Genomic DNA, 24,145 nt, shown 5'->3' with positions numbered 1-24,145 from the left:
AGAAATATTAGTATTCCAGAACTACAGAGGGAAAAACTACACTTTCATTTTTAATATTACTTTAAATTTAATGACTATAACTAATATATTAGCTATTGTTGCTATAAATGTAACGTTTCCCTTGTACCCCACAGCCTGTATGATGTCATAGATTCTTCCCCATAAAAGTGACTAAAATGCAGTAAGTATTAAAAGGAACAGATCATGTCAGACCAAATGAACTGTCGACAGTTGAGCAGGATTCTGCCACAGCTTGAGGACGCCCACTGTATAACGTGATTGCCTTTTATAAGCAGGGCAGAAAATCAAGTTCTGCCCTATTTAAACTGTTTATTTTATATATTTGAATGGATTGACAAATTACATTCTGTTTTACACTCAATATTCTAAAAGCATTTTTCTTTTTATTTCATCTTGAACTCATCTGGGGACCCCACCCAAGGCCTTCCCTCCCTGGGGACCACTGCAGTAAGTAATTCAAACCAAAGGTACATTTTGTGATTGCTTGAATATTGTGGAAACTGATCAGCCGTCGGCTCATCTTGGATTTGAAGGTCAAAAGTGGGTCAGATCATAATTCGGACTTCAAAAATGAATTTCTCAATCCAAAAAGATGCAGAATTCAATGTAGGCAAAACTATGGTAAAGATCATTTCCAGAATTGTTGATGGCGGCCATTTTGGATTTTGGGCTCTGAAACATTTTGCCCACATTTTTGATTTTGATTTGGGCAAAATCTTTTATTTACCCTCCTTATATGACAATGAACCTCCGCTCTCCACGGTCACAGAAGTGGCCGAGATGACCCAACTACCACCCCAGTTACACAAAAATCAAAAAACAAGCCAGCGTTTTTCCAGCGTCATTTTAGTAAAGTTATACAACATTAAATCAAGTTTACAACCTGAAATCATTCCACTGCAATAGCTACACAGTGTAACAAAAAGTACTGAGTGAAGTAGAGACAAAAACATCAGTCCTTTTCCATGTATTTTGCATGAATAATTATTTATACATTCGTCGTTCAGTCGTCGTTCTACTCTTTGGTCGAGCGATCACTTCATATATCGGCGTCTCTCTTCTCTGCAGAGACATATAAACTCTGTCTTCGTGGTTTGGCTTCTTTGTTCTCAGTTTCCTTCAGGGAAAACAAAATCAGTTTGGAGTTTGTGACTTCAGCGAGTACAAAAGTGTCAAACTTACAGAACCAGGACCGCGATGACGACGATGAAGACGACGTTCAGAATCAGAGACACACTGAGCGCAGACAGAAGTGAGACGGTCACGGGTGCATCTACATCAGAACGTAGGGGTTAGAAACAGGCCTGGGCCTGAAGGTAACGGTGCTGGAGTTAAACATACTCATCCATTCTGGCAGAACAGGAGTCTGCACTGTGGGCTTCTGCTGCAAAACTACACATCACAGAGGATTATGGGTGATGGAGTTTAAAGTGTCAGCATTAGCGTTATGAATGAACTTACACTGTACTAACCTTTAATAGAGACTGGGGCTTTGTTGAAAGTATTTGAAAATGAACTGCCAACGACTTCTAAAACGTATGTCCCAGAGTCAGAGAGTCGCAGGTCGGTGATGATGATGCTGCAGCTTCTCTGACTCAGATCCGGCTCCAACAGAGAAACTCGTCCTGAAAAACTCAACTGAATCTTGTTTTGGTTTCTGGAGTCAAATATTATATCAGAGTCACCACAGACGGAAAGGTTACATTTATACCAGACCAGATCTCTGAGATTAAAGTTTGATCGAGTGCTCAAGGAGCAGTTTATAACAGCGGACCGTCCAGTCTCTGCTGTTATCACATCTTTAGTAAGGGTGAGACAGACGTTGTTCAAACACTTAGGTGATCCGAACTCTGGGTCATCTGTAGAAATGACAAAATGTTAACAAAAAAATCTATTAATAATTTATGCATCTCTTTAAATTTAACTTCAACTTGTCGGTGACTGGCGGTAACATTTATTCACTCTTCAGAGTCACCTGGGAGAGTAATGCCTCCATAACAAAGGGATCACTTCTGTCAATTTCATGTTAAATCTGTGAGAAAACGTACCTGCTTCAGTGCCACTGAGCCGCCACAAAGTCAGGAGGATTATCAGCATGAACATTCTGATCTGGAAGATTTGAATGTTGGTTCACACTGACCATAAACACACAAAACATTATTTAGGATGATAAGTTAAAGAATACATGGAAAGAAAACTGCAGCTAATGGGTTTTGAATGGCCTGTCTTTGTTGCGAAATAAGTCGTGAAAGCACTTAAAGACTTAATATATATGGATACTTCACATACAGTTTGTGGTAAGTAATCTGGATCATATGAACTAAAAATATATATAAATAAAAAGAAACTTCTATGTTTCTTAAACTGTTTGTCTGTTTACGCCATTGTGCTGTAACATTCTCCTAATTTCTCAATTCACATCACGTGATCACACCTTCCTGTTTCTGACATGGTCACTGCTAAAGACAGGAGGGAAGGTCTGCCGTGAAAAGATTTCATGACACAAATGACTAATTTGGCTCATTTAGGGTTAGGAACAGGGATATGGTCAACCTTAGGGTCAATGTTATCTACTTGATGATCTAAAGGTCTTTAAGTGGCATTTGAGACGTAGAAGTCTGCAGATTCTTCTTTTGAAACACTGAAGAGGCACCAAGACCCCCCCCCCCCCCCACACACACACACACACACACACACACACACGCACACACACACACACACACACCTGCAGCACAGTGGAGGCGTCACAGGGAGACAAAAAAGCATCAAACAAAGAGGTATCCGGGCAAGACACACAAGCCTTCTAGCCAGTGTTCGTTCACTGGAAAATAAGATGGATTATATTTGTCTGCTACTCTCTGCACAGAGGATGGTGAAAGACTGTAGTGTTTTTATATTCAACTATAAGGCAGAGGTTCACTGGTGACTCTCAAGAGAAAATGAATGACGACACAAAATGTTTTTTGTTTTTTTGTGGTTGTGTGAAGCCATGTATGGTCAAACAACTGAGTTTCCTCTTTTTAAATCATTATGAAAAATGACCCTGATCAAAAGTTGACATTCCCCCATTCTTAGTACTGTGTATTGCCCCCTTTAACATCAATGACAGCTCGGATTCTTTGGTAGTAGGTGTGGATGGGCCTCTTTATTTCCTCTTTTTGCAAAAATCCTCCAATACCTGTAAATTCCTGGGCTGACTTGCATGATATCCCCCCAGAGGGGCTCAATGATATTGAGGTCAGGAGACTGAGATGGTCACTCCAGAACCTTCACTTTATTCTACTGGAGCCAATGAGAGGTCGACATGGCCTTGTGCTTTAGATCGTTGTCATGTTGGAACGTCCAAGCGCCTCCCACGTGCAGCTTCCAGGCTGATGAGTGGCACTTTTCCTCCATTATTCTTTAATAACATTGATCAAGTTCCCTGAAGCTCCAGTGATCCACCTCCATGTTTCACTGTAGGATTGGAGCACCATTCATCACAGGCCTTGTTGACTCCTCCAAATGTAATATTTATGGTTGTGGCCAAAAAGCCCAATTTTAGCTTCATCATTCCAAATGACATTGTTTCAGAAATGTTGAGGCTTGTCTCTGTGCTGTTTGGCATTTTATGAGCGGATACTTTGTGGGATTTGTGAAGTAATGGTTTTCTTCTGACAACTTGGCCATGCAGCCCATTTTTCATCAAGTGCCTCTTTATTGTGCATCTTGAAACAGCTACACAACTATTTTTCCTGTATTTCAGCTGAAGTTTACTCTTAGTTTTTCTTTTCATCCACAATTTTCCTGCCAGTTGTAACTGAATATTTTGTCAGTCGACCTGACCATGGTTTGGTTTCAACAACTGCTGATTGTTGAAACTCTCAGTGCCTTGGATATCCTTTTCATGACCCTTTCCCATTTTCTACAGTTACACTACCTTTTCTTGCAGATCCTTGGACAATTCTTTTCCTTCCCTCATGTCTCAGAAATCACAAACCTGTAACTGCAACTGTAATTTGCTATTTTTAAATCTTAATGATAAAAGAAACTACCAAAATGACCTGGATCAAAAGTTTGTATACCCTGGTGATCGTGGCCTGATAATATGCACACAAGTTGACGCAAGCATCCTCCTGAAATGTCATCCAGTGCTGCGCTCACGTTTCTGGTTTGTCAGACATAAGGAGAACAAAAGAAGAGTCAAAGGATCGGCAAGAAAAGGAAGAGTATAAAATGGGAAAGGGTTATGAAAAAGATATTCAAGGATGAGAGTGTTCAAACTCTAATTATGAAGTGGATAATGCAGGATTCTGTTGAAACAAAACCACAGTCAGGTCACCAACAAAAGTTTCATCAGGATGAAAATAAAAACCAAGGGATAATTTCAGCTGAAATACAGGACTCTCTCTAAAAAAAGTGGTTTCAAGATGGACAATAAATAATAATAATGATAATGCATCGGTTTTATATAGCGCTTTTCTGGACACTCAAAGACGCTTTACATTGCACTATTCATTCACTCCATACTTGGTGGTAGTAAGCTACTATTGTAGCCACAGCTGCCCTGGGGTAGACTGACGGAAGCGAGGCAACCAGTCTGCGCCATCGGCCCCTCCGACCACCACCAACCACTCACTCACACACTACATTCGCTAGGCTTCCTGCTGTTACCAAATGGTCTCCCATCCAAGCACCGACCAGGCCCTTCCCTGCTTAGCTTCCAAGGTCTGACGGGATTGGGCATCGCAAAGGCGGTATGACCACCGCAGGTAAAGGCACTTGATAAAAAATGGACTGCATGGCCAAGTTGCCAGAAGAAAGCCATTACTTTGCAAATGCCACAAAGTATCCGCTTACAATATGCCAAACAGCACAGAGACAAGCCTCAACAGTTCTGAAGCAAGGTCATTTGGATGAAACCAAAATGGAACTGTTTGGCCACAACCATCAACGTTACATTTGGAGGAGCCAACATGAGCGGAGGTGGATCACTGATGTTTTGGGGATGTGTGAGCTTCAGGGAGCTTGGTCAAAACGGATTTCAGGATGAATGCAGCATGTTATCGAGAAATACTGGAAGAAAAGTGTGACTCGTCAGCCCAGAAGCTGCGCATGGGACGCACTTGGACTGACAACGATCCAAAGCACAAGGCCATGTCGACTTTTGATCCGTGTCTTTTCGGCCGTCTCAATTATCATCATGATTGAACAACTCAGTTGTTTGACCATAAATAGCTTCGCACAACCACTATTCTCTGAAAAATACTTAATAAAAACTCTAGCACAACTCTAAAGAGTCTCTTTTTTGGATTGTATTTGGGGTTCACTTTCGGTTTATATATATATATGTAACTTTATCAATTCAGCTGCCTTGGCATTTATTTTGTGGCTCGCCTTTTATTAAAAGAAATGCTAAGCTAAGCGGAAGGCAAAGTTTTGACATTTGAACAAAAGGTTTTGACTCCTATTCGACAATGAAGATGATAATTTTCCAAAAGCCTGCTGTGGTTATTTTTTATATATAATTTATTTAAAGGTGCATTACGCAACTTTTAATGCGGAAAAAAAACTTGATGTCTGAGTGTATTTGACCCTGTGGCTGTATGAGCGGATGATATTTACTTTGCATCACAGTGGTCTCTACAACGCTCCAGGATCAAATGTTTGGAAGGTTTTCTCTGCTGACGGAGCCTCTCACCAGAAAACCTACAAAACAATTGACCCTGGCGCGTTGTAGAGACCACTGTGATCGAACGTAATGATGCCATGCTGACCACTCACAGCCACAGGGTGACGGTCAAATACGCACAAATATCAACTTGTTTTTTCACATAAAAAGGAAACTGCTCATCCTCATTGTCAAATTGGAGTTAAACCCTTTTGCTGTCAGCTAGACAGACACTTACTGCAGATGTGGGCAATTTCACCACTGAAATGATCAGAATGAGTCTCATGGAGCTGAGTGGATTTAAACACTTAGGCTAGTTTTGTCATTTATCATAGTAAATTACTGCAAGTACAATGGCTGTTCTCCAGTGTGCACTGTGTGTAGGTGAACAAATGAAAAGTGAGATTACTCACCAAGCGCTGATGTCGGTCTAAATGTCTGCTCTGTGTTCAAGACTGTGGCTTTTACACTGGCCTCATCATCCAACCTCCATCCATCCTCTGTTTAAGGAAGTGTCAAGTAACAGTGAAGCACTTTCTTCATGAAAAAAATGCACATGTCGTAAGTTAGTGTTTGTAATTTCCTCTTGATTTGTGCCATTAGGTCAAGACTCGCACGCTCATCTGGTAGATGATGATTGCAGTTGGTAGAAGAGAAAATAGACTTCATTGCATTGTGTGAGCCGGAGGAGAACAATAGAAACAAAAACTTGGACATTGTTTTAACTGGTCATTACATTACAGATCTCGAATAAATTACTCACAAAAGTTACCAGTGAAGGTTAGTTAGTTTATTGTCCCCAAGGGGAAATTCATTTTCACAGTAGTGCAGGCAGGAAAGCACCAGGACACACAAATATACATCACAAACAGACAACATTTACAAATATGACAACAAAAATACAGGTGTCATTTTCATTTATTCCATATATTTATATATATATCAGGACAATGTACAATTACGAGGTGCTTGTACCAGACTGTAGCTTTTTCAATCTAAGTTAATATTTTTTCACATCTCTGGTTCTTCATAAAGCATCCTTCACTCCTTTAGTGAAAGATCATTGAAGCTCCAAGTGTGTTGATGGGGATTATTTTGGTGAACATGTTCTGGTTCTTGGCTCTGGTCATGAAACAATGAGAGCTGTACAATAACACAGATGATGCTTCTGTACAGCATTAACAGAAGATGTGGTGAGACATGAAGTCCTTTCAGTGTTTGAATCATGGAGAGTCTTTTATTTATGTCATTTATTTGTTTCTTTAGTCGGGACAGTGCATGTTAATGAACATACATGGATCTCATACATGTAAACACGCCACGCTGGATTGTAGCCATGGGCTAATTTCCATCCACCATCCCCCATGTGCACTCTCAAAAACACTCTCATTCATCCTGGCCTATTGTACATGTTTTTAGTGGCAGGGGAAACCGGAGTGCCCGGAGGAAACCTACGCAGACACGGGGAGAACATGTAAACTCCACACAGAATGATGTGGAGCGCTTGTGCTTCACAGCAAGAAGGTCATGGGTTCGATTCCCACATATAGACGGGGCCTTTCTGTGGAGTTTACATGTTCTCCCCGTAAAAAACACGTAGAATAGGTGAATCCTCCTGCCAGGTGATTCTGACCACATCTGGAGATGGGTCACTGGAGCTGTCGCTGCCCACTGCTCCTTACGGGTCGCCCCAGCGGCATCAAAGGATGGGTCAAATGCAGAGAACAAATTTCCCTACGGGGACAATAAAGAACACACAAACAAACTTCGGTTTGCTCTCAGCCATTTTTTCTATTAGGCTTTAAACGCACAATATGTAGAGGGCTTTCTCTCAGCGTTAGAGGAAGATTATTCCACAGGTTACACCTCGGACAGACCGACCGTCTGACCAAAGATGGGCTCCTGTGGGGTATCATCAGATGTTCTCTGGTGGTCCTCTGTGAATTATCTTTACATTTGATAAAGTCCTTCAGTGACCATAAATACATTTATTTATTAGTCTGAAGAACCCTTAAAGGGATATTTCAGGATTTTTGACATAGGGCCTCATTTCCTAGTTATCCAGAGTGTTGCTGATTTCTGGAGACATTTTTTTTTTGTAATTCATGCAGTTCTTATATTTGAAGAGTTTCGTGGCGCTAGGCTAGTGCAAGGCTAGTGCATTTCTATGGTATCAGCTAGCCTGCATTAAACACAGTGTGACCCGCTCCACAGTGCACCTGAGGCAAATCACTTATAACGCCAGACCAAACATATAAATGTCTGTGTCCATAGAATAATTTTGGGAATATAACTGACCTGCATCACATGAATGATCGCATTTTGAGGGACTATTTTCTAGCAGATCACTCCGCCGCTGCGTAGCTTATACAACCACGAAGCTGATGCTGCTCAAATATGAGGTCTTTTAAATGCAAAATGGTTAAAATTATTCTATCGACACAGACATTTATATGGTTAGTCTGGCGTTATAAGTGATTTGCCTCAGGTGCTCTGTGGAGCGGGTCAGACTGTTTTTAATGCAGGCTAGCTGATATCGTAGAAATGCACTAGCCTAGCATTAGCCTAGCGCCACGTAACTCTTCAAACATAAGAACTGCATGAATTACAAAAAAAAATATCTCCAAAAATCAGCAACACTCTGGATAACTAGGAAATGAGGCCCTATGTCTGAAACATCGCTTTTATATAGGATTCTTGACATACAGTTTTCCATCCGGTGATCATTATTATTTTATTTTTTTTCCATTATAACTAAAAATTAGATAAACAAATACAACCTTCTATGGATGACTGTTTGTCTGTTTACGCCATTGTGCTGTAACTTTCAACTCATTTCTCAATTCACATCACGTGATCACGCCTTCCTGTTTATGACATGGTTACCGCTAAAGTCAGCTTAGGACCATTTCGGGCTAGGAACAGGGATATGGTTAACGTATTGTTCAGATTAGGGTCAACGAGATCTACTTGAAACATCCATTTGCATTCAGAACATTCAGGTCTCGTCTTGGATGAGGAAAAACGATGACAAAGGTAAAAGCTCAGAAAGATTCATCTTAATAAATCTCCTTTAATGTGATCCAAGACAGTTAAAGCGCAACAGTTTACAGAAATTCACAACATTAAATCATTCTAATACAATAACAGTTACACAGTGTGGCAAAAAAGTATTAAAACTGTAAAGTAGAGGCAAAAACAACCGTCCTTTATTTTGTATGAATAATTATTTACACACTCGTCGTTCAACGGTGGAACACATGGAAGGAAAACTGCAGCTAATGGGTGTTGGATGGACTTTCTTCCCCTTGTTGCGAAATAAGTCGTGAAAGCACTTTAAAGGATCTGTATCATGCTATTTTAGCCATTCCAAAGTTAAGTATAGGCATTTATATGATATATTGTACCTCTACCGCTATTGAGCACTCATTTTTGTGATAAATATAAGTGTTTTCTGGAGGTATTTTTCCAAACCCGGAAGACACAATGCTTCAATTCAGTTAACTCCGCCCCCTCTCTCCGCGCATACAACTTTACCGTAATATAAATAAACAGCAATAAGTGAAATTGCTTCACAATGCAGTTATACGGAGTTGACATCTGCAACACAGCATCATAAATGGCTAACACACAAGCTAATATGCTAACACACAAGCTAACCCGCGTTTGGATTGACTCACCGCTCTGGTCCATCACTGTTTACATTATGGGACTTGCGTTGGTTATAAAAGTTAATCCACTTTGATTCTGGTGAAGGTTCACCAAACATCCATCAGTGACAGTCACAGAAAAACAATATTTTGGTGAAAGTCGCTGAATCCCGGAGAAAAAAACAGCTGAGTGGCCTCTTCCTGAAAAAGGTTGAATAAACTCCGTAGCCAAACGCGCTTCTTTTTCTCCGTGACATTATCGTTAGGTAAGAATAAAGAACAGGTGTGTCCAGTTATAACGAGCTCCATCTTCACAGCTGCAGCGCAAACATGACTGATCTGTTCAGACGCTCAGGGGTGTTTGTTTTGGCCACAGCTGACCTGGAAGCACCTCGGGCACATCCTTTTTATTTTTTTTATTTTTTTTTATTTTTTATTTTCTCTTTGTTTCTCTCTTACGACAGAAATAATGAAAACGCTGTTTTACAAATTAAAATCCGTCCGTAAGCATAGAATTAAGACATTACTTTACAGACGTCGAGCACTTTCGTTCCACTGTTACGACACAACTGAACACTCAGGAGGATTACTGAGAGCTGCGTGAATGAAGCCACAAACCACTCTGGGGGTGTTTTTGATAAGGAAATAGCATAACAACATGGCTAAAAGCTCCAAAAAGTCGATTTTGCATGATATAGGACCTTTAATATAATAGGATTGTTTACACACAGTTTGTGGTGAGCAATTATAAAATCAGCCTTATATGGCTGTTCGTTTATGCTGTAACTTTCTCGTACTTTGTCAAAGGTCAAATACATAGTATCAACATTTTGGAACCTGATCATCAGATATGATTTCAAATAGGAGCTCCAATCTTTTCACTGAAATGATCAGAATGAGTCTCATGGAGCCAAGTGGCTTTAAAAACATATTTCCATGAGATAAACCAAGCCTCCAGTTTCCATAGTTATCGAGTTATTGCCCTTTTAGGTACACCGTTACTTCCTTCCTTTTACAGCAAAATCATTTGTGCTACCCAGAAATGTTTGACTAATCCAAGTAGTTACCAGTAAACTATTTATTTATTTTACAACGTTATCATCAAATTGGTGCTTAAAGGAATAGGCCACCGTTTTTACATACTGAGATATGTTCTTACCTTAGCTTAGACGAGTTCTTTAGGACCTGTCTGATCTTCACCCGTGCCTTCAGTCGCGTAAACACAGCACAGACGGCGTTAGCATTTAGCCTCTCCTGCTCTCCACTATAGCTCCAAAACAGGTCAAGATAGAAGCTACCAAGCTCTTCCACGTTTTCCCTATTTAAATATGGTGACGTGAAGTGTTCCACTACAAAGTATAATTACACAAAATTAAACAATGTGGATTTTCTAAGCCAGTGTTTTTCAACCACTGTGCCGGGGCACACTAGTGTGCCATGACATACTGTATTGTCTGGTGTGCCGTGGGAAATTATCCAATTTGACCTAGTGGGTCTAAAGAATATTTTTTGAAAACAAATTAATTATTATCTGCAAATAATGTGGCATTCTCAAGTCTCTGTGCTGTGTAATGATCAGCAGAGTGACCATGTAAAACTCTTCCATATCAGTTCATTTCTTTGAGACAAGAGAATTAGTGATGCATAGATGCGACAGGTGGCGGTGACAGTGTCATTGTGGCTGGCCAGACTATACAGTGTTCCTATTCAAGTCACACTTTGATGAGAACCACTTTATATTGTGAATATAGGCTACAGAGTTAGATTTTTTTTTACATTTTGTGCTGGTGGTGTGCCTCATGATTTTTCAAAGAAAAAAATGTGCCTTAGCTCAAAAAAGGTTGAAAAACACTGTTCTAAGCGGAAAAAAGGAGGAACTATATTGTAAGGCGTAATAATACCAGGAGTAATTTGGCTTCCGTACAGTAAAGTGAAGATTACTGCTGGATTTCGAACTACTCCTGGTATTATTACGCCTTACAATATAGTTCCCCCTTTTATCCGCTTAGAAAATCCACATTGTTTAATTTTGTGTAATTATACTTTGTAGTGGAACACTTCACGTAACCATATTTAAATAGGGAAAACGTGGAAGAGCTTGGTAGCTTCTATCTTGACCTGTTTTGACAATTACGAAGTTTCTGAATTGGGTTAAATGTAATGGACATACCCTCAATGGGAGCTTGGGGGCGCTGTTTTAACAAACGTCTTATATGGTCGTAATCCGGGGATAAAACAAACGACCACTTGGATTTGGAGGACTGTCTCAAACAGAAACATAATGGATCGCTCTAACCGGGCCTGTTGAGCAGTGTTCAGAGGCTCAAAGTCCTTCAGAGTCAAGTAGCCGCTCCAAAGTCCGGCTTTAGTCCGTGAAGTAAGGCCTGATCCCTTCAATAGTCCGTCTGGTATAAGCACCTGTGACCTCCGTGAAGCTGCCCCCTCATCAGGCTCACATTTTTATATATAAAAAAGATATTAATTGTTTGTGCTGTTTTGTGCTGTGAAAATCTTTGTGCTGTTGTCGGTTTTGAGATATTAAGTATTGTTTTATTGGTATTATTAAAATTGAATTAAACAATATAACAATTAAATTATTTACACACTCATTCAATTGTTTGGTCGAGCGATCACTTCATATTCAGACGAAGCCTCTCTTCTCTGCAGAGACATATAAACTCTGTCTTCGTGGTTTGGCTTCTTTGTTCTCAATTTCCTTCAGGGAAAACACAAAACTGTGATTAGAATCAGTTTGGAGTTTGTGACTTCAGCAAATACAAAAGTGTCAAACTTACAGAACCAGGACCACGATGACGACGTTGAAGGCGACGATGAGAATCAGAAACACGATGAGCGCAGACAGAAGTGAGACAGTGACAGGTGCATCTACATCAGAACGTAGGGGTTAGAAACAGGCCTGGTCCTAAAGGTAACAGTGTTAAACATACCCGTCCTCTCTGTCAGAGCAGGAGTCTGCACTCTGTGCTCCTGCTGCAGAGCTGCAGAGGATTGTGGGTAATGGAGTTTAAAGGATTAAAGGAAGGTCAGGATTAACGTGATGAATGAAGTTACACTGTACTAACCTTTAACAGCGATTGTGAGCCTGTTGAAAGTAAATGAGAAAGTTACACTATAGTCATAGATTCTTAAAAAGTATTTCCCAGAGTCCGAGAGTCGCAGGTCGGTGATGATGATGCTGCAGTTTCTCTGACTCAGATCCGGCTCCAACAGAGAAACTCGGCCTGAAAAACTGTGCTCGATTCTGTTTTGGTCTTTGGAGTCAAGCATTATGTGAGAGTGATCACAGTTGCGACCATAACATTTGGCCCAGAACAGACTGGAGGGAGTAAAGTCCGATGGAGTACTGAAGGAGCAGTGTATGACGGCGGACTGTCCAGTCTCTGCTGTTATCACGTCTTTGTTAAGGGTCAGACAGAAGTCTCCGGAACACTCAGGTATTCCTAAGTCTGGGTCATCTGTAGAAATGAGAAATATATTTAACACAAACACACACAAAAATCATTCATTCATCTCTTTAACTTCTTTAAGTTCTTGTTGGTGACTGGGAGTGACATTCATTCACTATTCACACTTCAGAGTCACCTGGGAGAGTAATGCCTCCATAACAAAGGGATCACTTCTGTCAATTTCATGTTAAATCTGTGAGAAAACGTACCTGCTTCAGTGTCACTGAGCCGCCACAAAGTCAGGAGGATTATCAGCATGAACATTCTGATCTGGAAGATTTGAATGTTAGTTCACACTGACCATAAACACATAAAACATTATTTAGGATGATAAGATGAAGAACTGACATGATCAGAATGAGTCTCATGGAGCTGAGTGGATTAAACACTTAGACTAGTTTTGTCATTTATCATAGTGAATTACTGCAAGTACAATGGCTGTTCTCCAGTGTGCACTGTGTGTAGGTGAACAAATGTAAAGAGAAATTACTCACCCAGCACTGATGTCGGTCTAAATGTCTGCTCTGTGTTCAAGACTGTGGCTTTTACACTGGCCTCATCATCCAACCTCCATCCATCCTCTGTTTAAGGAAGTGTCAAGTAGGGGTGAAGCACTTACTTCATATATATTCTAGTAAATGCACATGATGTAAGTTTGTGTTTGTAACACATTTCCTCGTGCATCCTGTTCATGGATCCTACATTGACACTGTGGCAAGGCGAGGGTTTACTTTGATTTTACTTTAGCTTTAAAATGCCACAACGCCACCCCAGGAGTTTCACCTGGAGATTTATCTAAATACAGACAAAGCACAAGGCACACAGGTTTGTTATGATGTAAAATGACAGGCTGGCAATGTTCATGTTACATAAGATTGCTTTATTTTTCTCTAAGTTAAGACATCCGTTCATATTTGTTGATTTCCATCTCAAAGCGCACAATTACAAAAGTACAAAAGTACCTTTATGTAACTTAGTACTACTAGTCCATAATTTCAGTTCGTTATCCAGTGGCAGCTTTTTGTTTCTTCAGTAGGCGACACAAATCAATGTAGTATCACCATTCATTTACACTGAAGGGGATGAGGACAAGACAAGACAGCAGCTGTTTCAATGCCTGCAGCAGCACAGATACAAAGGCGCAGTTTTTAGACACTTTTTAAATAAAGTTACATATCGGTCTTAGGGTTGGACGATGTAACCAGGTTATACCGACATGCTAAAGAAGGACTGCACACACATTATTCAGACTGTACATTACACAGCACAGAAGGAGGATGGTGGGATGATAAAGGCATTATCAATAACAAGGTCATGACTAATCCATTGTTATCAAGTTATTGCCCTTTTAGGGACGGTGTTATTTCCTTCCTTTTACTGCGAAAAATTATTGGTGCTACCCATAAATGTTTTGAAGAAAATCCACTTGATTTGTGCCATTAGTTCAAGATTCGCACGCTCGTCTGGTAGATGATGATTGTAGTTGGTAGAAGAGAAAACAGACTTCATTGCATTGTGTGAGCCGGAGGAGAACAATAGAAACATTCCAAACCTCGGAAATGTTGTTTTAACTGGTTTTACTGATCATGAATAAATTACTCACAAAAGTCACCAGTGAATGTTAGTTAGTTTATTGTCCCCAAGGGGAAATTTGTTTTCACAGTAGTGCAGGCAGGAAAGCACCAGGACACACAAATATACATCACAAACAGACAACATTTACAAATATGACAACAAAAATACAGGTGTCGTTTTCATTTATTCCATATATTTCTTTATCAGGACAATGTACAATTACGAGATGCTTGTACCAGAATTTTCAAGCTAATTCCAAAATATATATGGTGAAGGAACCTTTAATCACGTTCTTAATCTTCAGATAAAAATCAAGGTTAATATTTTGTACTAATTCTCACATCTCTGGTTCTTCATAAAGCATCCTTCACTCCTTTAGTGAAAGATCATTGAAGCTCCAAGTGTGTTGACGGGGGTTACTTTGGTGAACATGTTCTGGTTCTTGGCTCTGGTCATGAAACAATGAGAGCTGTACAATAACACAGTTGATGCTTCTGTACAGCATTAACAGAAGATGTGGTGAGACATGAAGTCCTTTCAGTGTTTGAATCATGGAGAGTCTTTTATTTACGTCATTTATTTGTTTCTTGTTTTGCTAATTTGCATCCGGTGTCCCACACTCGCACTCTCAAACACCCTCTCATTCATCCTGGCCTATTGTACATGTTTTTAGTGCCTGGAGGAAACCTACGCAGACACGGGGAGAACATGTAAACTCAGAACAGAATAATGTTAACAATAACAAAGGGATCACTTCTGTCAATTTCATGTTGAATCTGTGAGAAAACGTACCTGCTTCAGTGCCACTGAGCCGCAACAGAGTCAGGAGGATTATCAACAAGGACATTCTGATCGGGAAGATTTGAATGTTCGTTCACACTAGGGCTGTGCAATTAATCGAAATTCAATTACGACTTCGATTATCACACTAGACGATCCCAAAAATAGCATAATCGAGAAAAAACGATTAAGGATGCCCTCCCACTCGTCCATCCAAAGCGCAAAAAGCCGGTCCTGCGCGGGTTGTGTGAGCCTGGCTGATTGGCTTAAATACCAGCACAGCCTGACAGAACTGTGAATAATATCGTACTATTATTTTTAATACTTAGCTCTTGAGATAACGCCACATTTAAGAGCTCACCTTGTGCTGAAAGGAGAACCGCTGTTTAGAAGCCTCGATATCCTTTGCTCAGGCACTGGTTTTGTTTAGAAGAAAAGTCTGAAACTCTTCTTCAGGAGCAGATCAATGGAGCTCAAACTCTTATTGTTTCAGGCTGCTGAGATGATTGTTTCTGTTCCCTTTGCATTTCACGAGCTAAAGGCTCATACTTTGGTCTGACATAAAAACATTAGCGCTGTGTGATGATTAGGGATGGGCACCGTTAAACGGTTCCTACTTGGAACCGACCGAAAAGCTCCGGTCGGAGGCGGTATTGAAAAATTTGAACTCTTTCGGTGCCAACTTTCGGTTCTTTTTCTCTCCAGACGTCAATATGTGACCCGCAGTGAGTCTTAAAAAAGCTACATGAACGTGTGCGCAGATACTGACCCGCTTCAGCGCAAATGGAGCGAAGCAAAGATATATTTTATAGATGTAACTTATAGCGAAGAAAAACTTGCTAAACCTTTGTAATAGAGATGACAGAGCCACGGTCTGCATCAGGACTGAGCCAGGACGTGGACTACACCGGTTGTAAAACCCAGAGCTAAACAAAACCAGTTATAAACCAGGACTAGACCAGGACTGAATAAGAAACTTGAGCTTTAGTCAAAGTGAAAAGCAAAAGAGAGCAGTGACAATAAGAAAGACGTGTTTACCTTTAGCGACAGACCCGGAGGCTGAGCTTACGTGCTCTTGTTTACAACTTTACAGCAGCTGCAGCGACAGGAATATCAAAGATGGTTTGTTGAAAGCGAGCGCTCACTCTGTATAAGACATTGTTGGTCCAGTTTTGGTAAATTGTCAGTGGCAGAGTGAGCGCTCACACCATGTAAGGATCTTTGACTGTGAAGTTGCTTTCGCTTTGTCGGACACCACAGTGTGTTTAGAAAAGTTTAGCTGAAAGAAAACCATGTCCTGATGTGGATCTGTCCTGTCTCTGCAGCTTAAGAGGTAATAACGTCCTTTCTTTCTTTTTATCTCTGCTTAAGTGGAAATTGTGCTCAAAACACGAAGTCACAGGCGACGCTGCTGAGGCCCTTGTAGCTTCTGCTGTGCTGTTTCAGGATTTTTTCCTGAACTATACTTTTTTATACACGTTATTTTTCTTGAATTAAAATAACATTGGTATCGAAAAAAGTACTGTTAAGGCACAGGAACCGAAAAGCTGGTATCGTTAAAGTACTTGGTATCGGAAAAAAACGAACGGTACCCATCCCTAGTGATGATGTCATCATGCTACAGGTGTGAGGGCTGGCCAGCAGGGGGCAGGTATCTCTCAATAGAGCAGGCGTCTCCTAGGGCTGGGTACCGTTCGTTCTTTTCTATACCACTACTTTAACGATACCTGCTTTTCGGTACCAATGCCTTAACGGTACTTTTTCAATACCTTTGTTATTTTAATTGAGTTAAAATAATGTGCATCGTTCAGGAGTTAGTCCAAAACGGCACATCAGAAAACAGGAGCAGCAGCGTCACCTGTAACTTCATGTTTTGAGCAGAATTCCCACTAAAGCAGTGATAAAAAGAGAGAAAGGACATTATTACCTCCTGAGCTGCAGGAACAGACCAGATCCACATCAGGACCGTTTACTGAAGATAAACTTTTCTAAACTCACTGAGCTGTTCCACAGTGAAAGCTCCTCACACGTCAAAGATCTGTTACATAGTGAGAGCGCTCACTCTGTCACTAACAATGCACCATAACTGTTCCAAACATGGCTAATGCAGAGTGAGCCTCACCTTTTCCAGAGACAATCTTTGATCCCAAATGCTCCGGTGCAGCTGGAGTTTAAACAACAGCAGTAACTTCAGGCTCTGCGGCTAAAGCTAAAGGTAAAGCCCATGTGTTTCTTGTTGTCACTACTGTGCTGTCACTGCTTTTCTATTTGTCTAAGAGTCTAGTTTCTTATTCAGTCCAGGTTTTTAACCAGTTTACTGTAAGTCCTGGTTTAGTCCTGGCTTAGTCCTGGTTTAGTCCTGGCTCAGACCGCGGCTCTGCGATCTCTGATAATGACTGAACTGTTAGTAAGTTACTTTGCTTTGCTTCTGCATTTGCGCTGAAGCTGCTCATGAGTTCAGGGTTTTTTAGACTCACTGCGGATTATTTATTGACGTTTGGAGAGAAAAAGTACCGAAAATTAGCACCGAAAAAAAAAAGTTTTTCGATACCGCCCCTACCGGAGCTTTTCGGTCGGTTTACCCAGCCCTAGCGTCTCCAAACCTTTTTTATCTGATGAGCTACTTTTACACAACAAGAACGTCGGAGAGCTACTTATGCTTCAAAAACACTTGTGTAAAACGCAACTTAGGTAGACTCACCCTGGAGAATTAGCATTTCAAAGAAAATGACTTGAGTTTAGTCCTTATACTTCACAATATTGGCCAAACTGTTTGCAGATTGTGTTCAGCATGTTCAGAACAAACAGAAAATTATTGTCCAGAGAAGACTTTGTGCATAATTGTTTTTGTTTTTTTTTAAATAAAATATGAATAATATTAAGATTTTTTTTTATGGCAACAAATAATCATTTGAATATCAATGATTTCAATTATTACTAAAATAATCGTGATCGAGCAGCCCTAGTTCCCACTGACCATAAATACATTTATTTAGGATGATAATCTGAAGAACCCACAGGATTCTTTACAGTTTGTTGACTTTTTTTCAATGAAAAATATATGTAAATAAATACAACCTTTTATGGATGAAAGTTTACGCCATTGTGCTGTAACTTTCTCCTAATTTCTCAGTTCACATCACGTGATCACACCTTCCTGTTTCTGACATAGTTACTGCTAAATGTTTGTCTTTTCTGCAGAGACATATGCGTAAACTCTGACTTCATGGTTTGGCGTCTTTGTTCTCAATTTCTAAGAAGAACCAGGATCACGATGACGACGATGAAGACGACGTTTAGAATCAGAGACACACTGAGCGCAGACAGAAGTGAGACAGTGACAGGTGCATCTACATCAGAACGTAGGGGTTAGAAACAGGCCTGGTCCTAAAGGTGACGGTGCTGGACTGCACTGTGGGCTTCAGCTGCAAAACTACTGAGCCGCCACAAAGTCAGGAGGATTATCAACAACAACATTCTGATGCGTCTGGAAGATTTGTATGTCAGTTCACACTGACCATAAACACATAAAACATTATTTAGGATGATGAGATGAAGAACACATGGAAAGAAAACTGCAGCTCATGGGTGTTGGATGGACTTTCTTTCCCTTGTTGCAAAATAAGTCGTAAAAACACTTCCAGACTTAATATATAGGATTCTTTACACAGTTTGTGGTAAGCAATTATAAAATCAACTAAAAATATATAAAAAATATTTGTTTGTTAATGCTATTGTACTTTCTCCTAATTTGTCATGGTCAAGGTCAAATACCCAGAAATAACTTCTTTTTTTTTCTTTTTTTTGCATAAAAAGTAGCATTATGCGTCTTTAAAGGGACTACACGGAGTTTAGTGCCGTCATGCACGAGCGTAATATAGAAGGTGCAGTTACGCGTAAGGCCTGAGGTGGCAGTAGTGTGCATAAATTGACCAACTTGCATCTAGTCCCTCTAAAAAAAACTAATATCAACATTTTGGAAAGCTGAGTGGCTTTAAAAACATATTTCCATGAGATAAACCAAGTCTCCAGTTTCCATAGTTATCGAGTTATTGCCCTTTTAGGTACACCGTTACTTCCTTCCTTTTACCACTAAATTATTTGTGCTACCCATAAATGTTTGACTAATCCACTCTTACTCAGTGCAAGTTACCAATCAAACAATGTATTTATTTTACAATTTTAGAATCAAATTGGTGCTTAAAAAAAAACAGAAACAAAAAGAAGACACTGCCAGTTTTTCTTACATGCACAATCATAAAGGTTTCAGTTTAAACAAAGAACACGGCCCTTGAAAAAAGAAAAAAAAGTTACTTCCCCTTTAATGCTGGTCAAAAGTTCAACCGTGCTGCGCACTTTATGAGTCTTTTAGCACCTCCCGGGGTGAAATCCAGAAAAGGCGCAAGGTCGTGGCTGCAGCGAGCGCCCGTGTCGGTGCACTACAAAAACTGAAACATAATGGATCGCTCTCACCGGGCCTGCTGAGCGGTGTTCAGACGCTCAAAGTCCTTCAGAGTCAAACAACCGCGGCAAACCCCAGGCTTTAGTCCGTGAAGTAAGGCCTGATCCCTTTAAAGGGGGGGTAATACGCAAAATCGACTTTTTCAAGCTTTACATCATGTTATTCTGTCATTCCCTCATTAAAAACATGCCTGAAGTATTGCCTTGGCACATTCACGTATTTTTGAGTAATCTGTAAAAACTCTGATGGCGGCCATTTTAGGGATAGGTTTGCCTGAGTCCTCCTAGGAACGCCCCCACCTCCTGGAGACGCCTCCGAGCTTTCGTCACCAGCCGAGTAACCAACCACTGCTCCTCAGCAGAACCCCCTCCCCACTGATGCCACAGACAGAGTGTGGAGGGGGCGTGTCGGAAAGGCTCAGAGGTTCTTAAAGAGACAGAGGCCTATTTCAAGACATTCACTACAGCCATTTAGAGAGAGACATTTTATACAAGGCAGTTATTCTAATTTACTGCATTTACAGACCAACAGAAGGTCATCATCGTAGTGTGATATAGACTGGTGCTATGTGACTGAAAAAAGATTAATACCCCCCCTTTAACAGTCCGTTTGGTAAGCGCCATTCTCTGCGACCTCATCATGCTCACATTTTGATATATATAAAAAGATGTCAATGGTTTGTGCTGTAAAAATCTTTGTTTGTGCTGCTGTTGTTTTCGAGATATTAATTACTGTTTTATCGGTCAGATCTGACGTCACCCCATGGGCATCGGACAGGGTGGGGGCAAAGGGTGCTGAGTACCCAGGGCCCAGAGCAGGGTAGGGGCCCTCAAAAAGCGTTCTGTATTGTCCTTTCTACATGTCCTCATAATTGATACTATAAGAATGGAAGAGAACCCGGCTGACATACAACGGTGTCACTTTCAGCCGCCAACTGCAGGCTGAAACATGTAAAGGTAAAAGACTTCAACATCTCCAACCCGAGTGTCTGACAAAATGAACCCAAGAGGTAATGTTGTAACACGAATAGACACAATGAACGTTATGAAGTTTATACTGAAATACAACGGTTGCTAGAGGAATTTTGCACAAACAATAACGATGGATGACGTCTCAGGGCCCTGACACCCCTTCAAAAATGTGCCGAATGGTTCAGGTCACACACGGGCCTTCAGCACTGTGCACTTCAACTAAACAGTGACTTTGATGAGGAGGGCTCTGCAGTGCAATGACACAGAGCGAAGAAAGAGAGCTATTAGTCTTACGTGCTTTTATTTAACACTAGCCTGTTCTAGCGGGCCATAGGTGTAAATGACAGATGAAGTGATTTTAGTCCCTGCCTCTGCCTGCACTGAGAAGTGGATGGTGCAGAGTCAGAGAAAGAGCTCCTCTCCACCGTTTTAACCTCCAAAGTCTCTCTTTCCTTATGTTTATCAGTACTGCATCTACAATAAAAAGCATATTAAACATAAATAATATGTTGCCTGTGCTACAAAGATTCACAAGCTCACATGGTAGATCACGTATAGTTAGTAGTAGAACATTTAGGTCTTTTGGTGGTTTGACTCAATGAATTCTTGCCCGGATTCTGTGTTTGATGAAGAAACAAAATAATGACAAAGGTGAAAACTCAGATTAATCTTTATAATAGATCCCCTTTAATATAATCTAAGACAGTCAACCATGCAACAGTTTACCGAAATTCACAATGCAAAAATCAAAAACAAGCTTCTTCTTTTTTTACAACATTAAATCATTCTGCAAACAGTGTAACATAAAGCATTAAAACAGTGAAGCACAAACAAAAACATCAGTTCTTTTCCACATATTTTGTAGGAATAATTCTTTACACATTGGTCGTTCAGCTCTTTGGTGGAGTCATGACTTCATAATCCGACGATGTTTCTCTTCTCTGCAGAGACATAACTCTGACTTCGTGGTTTAGCTTCATTGTTCTCATGTTCCTTCAGGGAAAGAAACAAAGCACAACTGTTTGGAGTTTGTGACTTCAGCAAATACAAAAGTGTCAAACTTACAGAACCAGGATCACGATGACGACGACGAAGACGACGTTGAGAATCAGAAACACGATGAGCGCAGACAGAAGTGAGCCAGTAGCGGGTGCATCTACATCAGAACGTAGGGGTTAGAAACAGGCCTGGTCCTGAAGGTAACGGTGCTGGAGTTAAACATACCCGTCCCCTCTGTCACTCTGTGCTCCTGCTGCAGAGCTGCAGAGGATTATGGGTAATGTAGTTTAAAGTGTTGGCATTAACGTGATGAATGAAGTTACACTGTACTAACCTTTAACAGAGATTGTGACCTTGTTGAAAGTAAATGAGAAATTGTTAAGATAGAATTTATTGAGTTTTAAAAAGTATCTCCCAGAGTCAGAGAGCCGCAGGTCGGTGATGATGATGCTGCAGTTTCTCCGATTCAGATCCGGCTCCAACAGAGAAACTCGTCCTGAAAAACTCTTCTCTTCTATTCTCTTTTGGTCTCTGGAGTCAAATATTCTGTGAGGGTCATCACAGTTGCGATCATTACATTTGTACCAGGCCAGACTGGAGAGATAAAAGTACGATGGAGTACTGAAGGAGCAGTGTATGACGGCGGACCGTCCAGTCTCTGCTGTTATCACATCTTTATTAAGTGTGAGACAGAAGTCTCTGCAACACTCAGGTATTCCTAAGTCTGGGTCGTCTGTGGAAATGAGAAAAATCTTTAACAAAAAAAAAATCAATTATCATTCATTTATCTCTTTCAATTTAACTTTAATCTGCGATTGGCAGTGACATTCATTCACTATTCACATTTCAGAGTCACCTGGGAGAGTAATGCCTCCATAACAAAGGGATCACTTCTGTCAATGTCATGTTAAATCTGTGAGAAAACGTACCTGCTTCAGTGTCACTGAGCCGCCACAAAGTCAGGAGGATTATCAGCATGAACATTCTGATCTGGAAGATTTGAATGTTGGTTCACACTGACCATAAACACATAAAACATTATTTAGGATGATAAGATGAAGAACTGACATGATCAGAATGAGTCTCATGGAGTTGAGTGGATTAAACACTTAGACTAGTTTTGTCATTTATCATAATAAATTACTGCAAGTACAAGGACTGTTCTCCAGTGTGCACTGTGTGTAGGTGAACAAATGAAAAGAGAAATTACTCACCAAACGCTGATGTCGGTCTAAATGTCTGCTCTGTGTTCAAGACTTTCATCCAACCTCTGTTTAAGGAAGTATCAAGTAGCAGTGAAGCACTTACTTCATATATATGCTAGTAAAATATATATGTCGTAAGTTAGTGTTTGTGACACATTTCCTCTCAATTTCGTGCATTCTGTAGAGGTTCACGGGAAGTTGATTTACACAACATGAAGAAACAATACAACAAATAAAAGTTACTATGGCGCATACATGAACTGCTGTACAAATGTTATTCAGACTTTACATTACACAGCACAGAAATAGAATGTAAAAAGCATTGTACCTCATATAACAAGAGATAAAACATTTTGCGGCCCAGTTCCCCATGTTTTCTTATAATGTGTGGTCTAGATATCCACATATTTAAACTATAAACATCAGGTCTGGTCACAATATATTTTGTCTACAAGTGTTGATAAGACACACAAAAAATGGGTGAATCAAACCCAACTGGACTTGCTTTTTAAAACATAGCCGACAGTTTCGCTGTCCATCCAGACAGCATCCTCAGAGCTGTTGTCCGCTGTGACCACACTCACCAGGTATAGACACGGTGGGCGTGGATGGTGAATACCCAGTGACGGCAGATGACGCAGGAAGCTGTCTGGATGGACAGCGAAACAGTCAGCTATGTTTTAAAAAGGAAGTCCAGTTGTGTTGATTGACCTTTTTTTTTAGTGTTATTAACTACCTTATTAACTAACTATGACTGAGAAACTACATTGTTGTCGACATGTTGATGTGCTTTTGTTTCCTTACCATTATTGGTGTATCGTCTGTTGCCATTGTTGGCACAAAACTGAAGAGTGGACTTTTATTGTGGCCAGCCTAAGGGACAGCTGGGCAATATTCATGTGGTCTAATCAGCATCTTCATGCAGTAAATGGTAAATGGTCTCAACCTACAGTGGGAACCAGATGTTTACATACACCACCGTATTTTCCGGACTATAAGTCGCTCCGGAGTTTAAGACACACCAGCCATAAAATGCCTCATGAAGAAAAACACATCAGGCTGAATAGATGTACCGTATGCTAATGCACCACAATGAGCTACAAGATGCATAAATAATAACGAAATAGATGTCTGGTATGTTAATCTGTCATCGACCTGCTGGAGTGGGCGCTCACCCACCTGGAGCTCGGCGGGAGCGCTGTCAGGGTCATGTTCTTTGACTTCTCCAGCACCTTCAACATCATCAGGCCGGCGCTGCAGCGGGGGAAGCTGGAGGACGCGGGAGTGGATGAACATCTCACTGCATGAACCATCGACTACCTCACGGACCGACCACAGTATGTGCGGCTGCGCAGCTGTGAGTCT

The 24,145-nt window shown here is 40.6% G+C and overlaps 2 long non-coding RNA genes across 2 annotated transcripts; both read right to left on the bottom strand.

The window, feature by feature from the left end:
* Positions 1-1,551: 1,551 nt before the first annotated feature.
* LOC306967095 lies at positions 1,552-22,929 on the bottom strand. The gene is made up of 4 exons (XR_013793161.1): positions 22,844-22,929; positions 6,081-6,158; positions 2,070-2,130; positions 1,552-1,880 (listed from the first exon to the last, which is right to left on the bottom strand). It is a non-coding gene; the product is annotated as an uncharacterized lncRNA (long non-coding RNA).
* LOC306967097 lies at positions 12,604-13,332 on the bottom strand. Its single transcript, XR_013793163.1, has 3 exons — positions 13,279-13,332; positions 12,998-13,058; positions 12,604-12,797 (listed from the first exon to the last, which is right to left on the bottom strand). It is a non-coding gene; the product is annotated as an uncharacterized lncRNA (long non-coding RNA).
* Positions 22,930-24,145: the final 1,216 nt, after the last annotated feature.

This window comes from Gobius niger, assembly GCF_951799975.1.
Source record: "Gobius niger genome assembly, chromosome: 8".
Taxonomy (NCBI): domain Eukaryota; kingdom Metazoa; phylum Chordata; class Actinopteri; order Gobiiformes; family Gobiidae; genus Gobius; species Gobius niger.
Note: the sequence above shows the minus strand (reverse complement) of the source record. Positions and strands in the feature narration are given on the sequence as shown.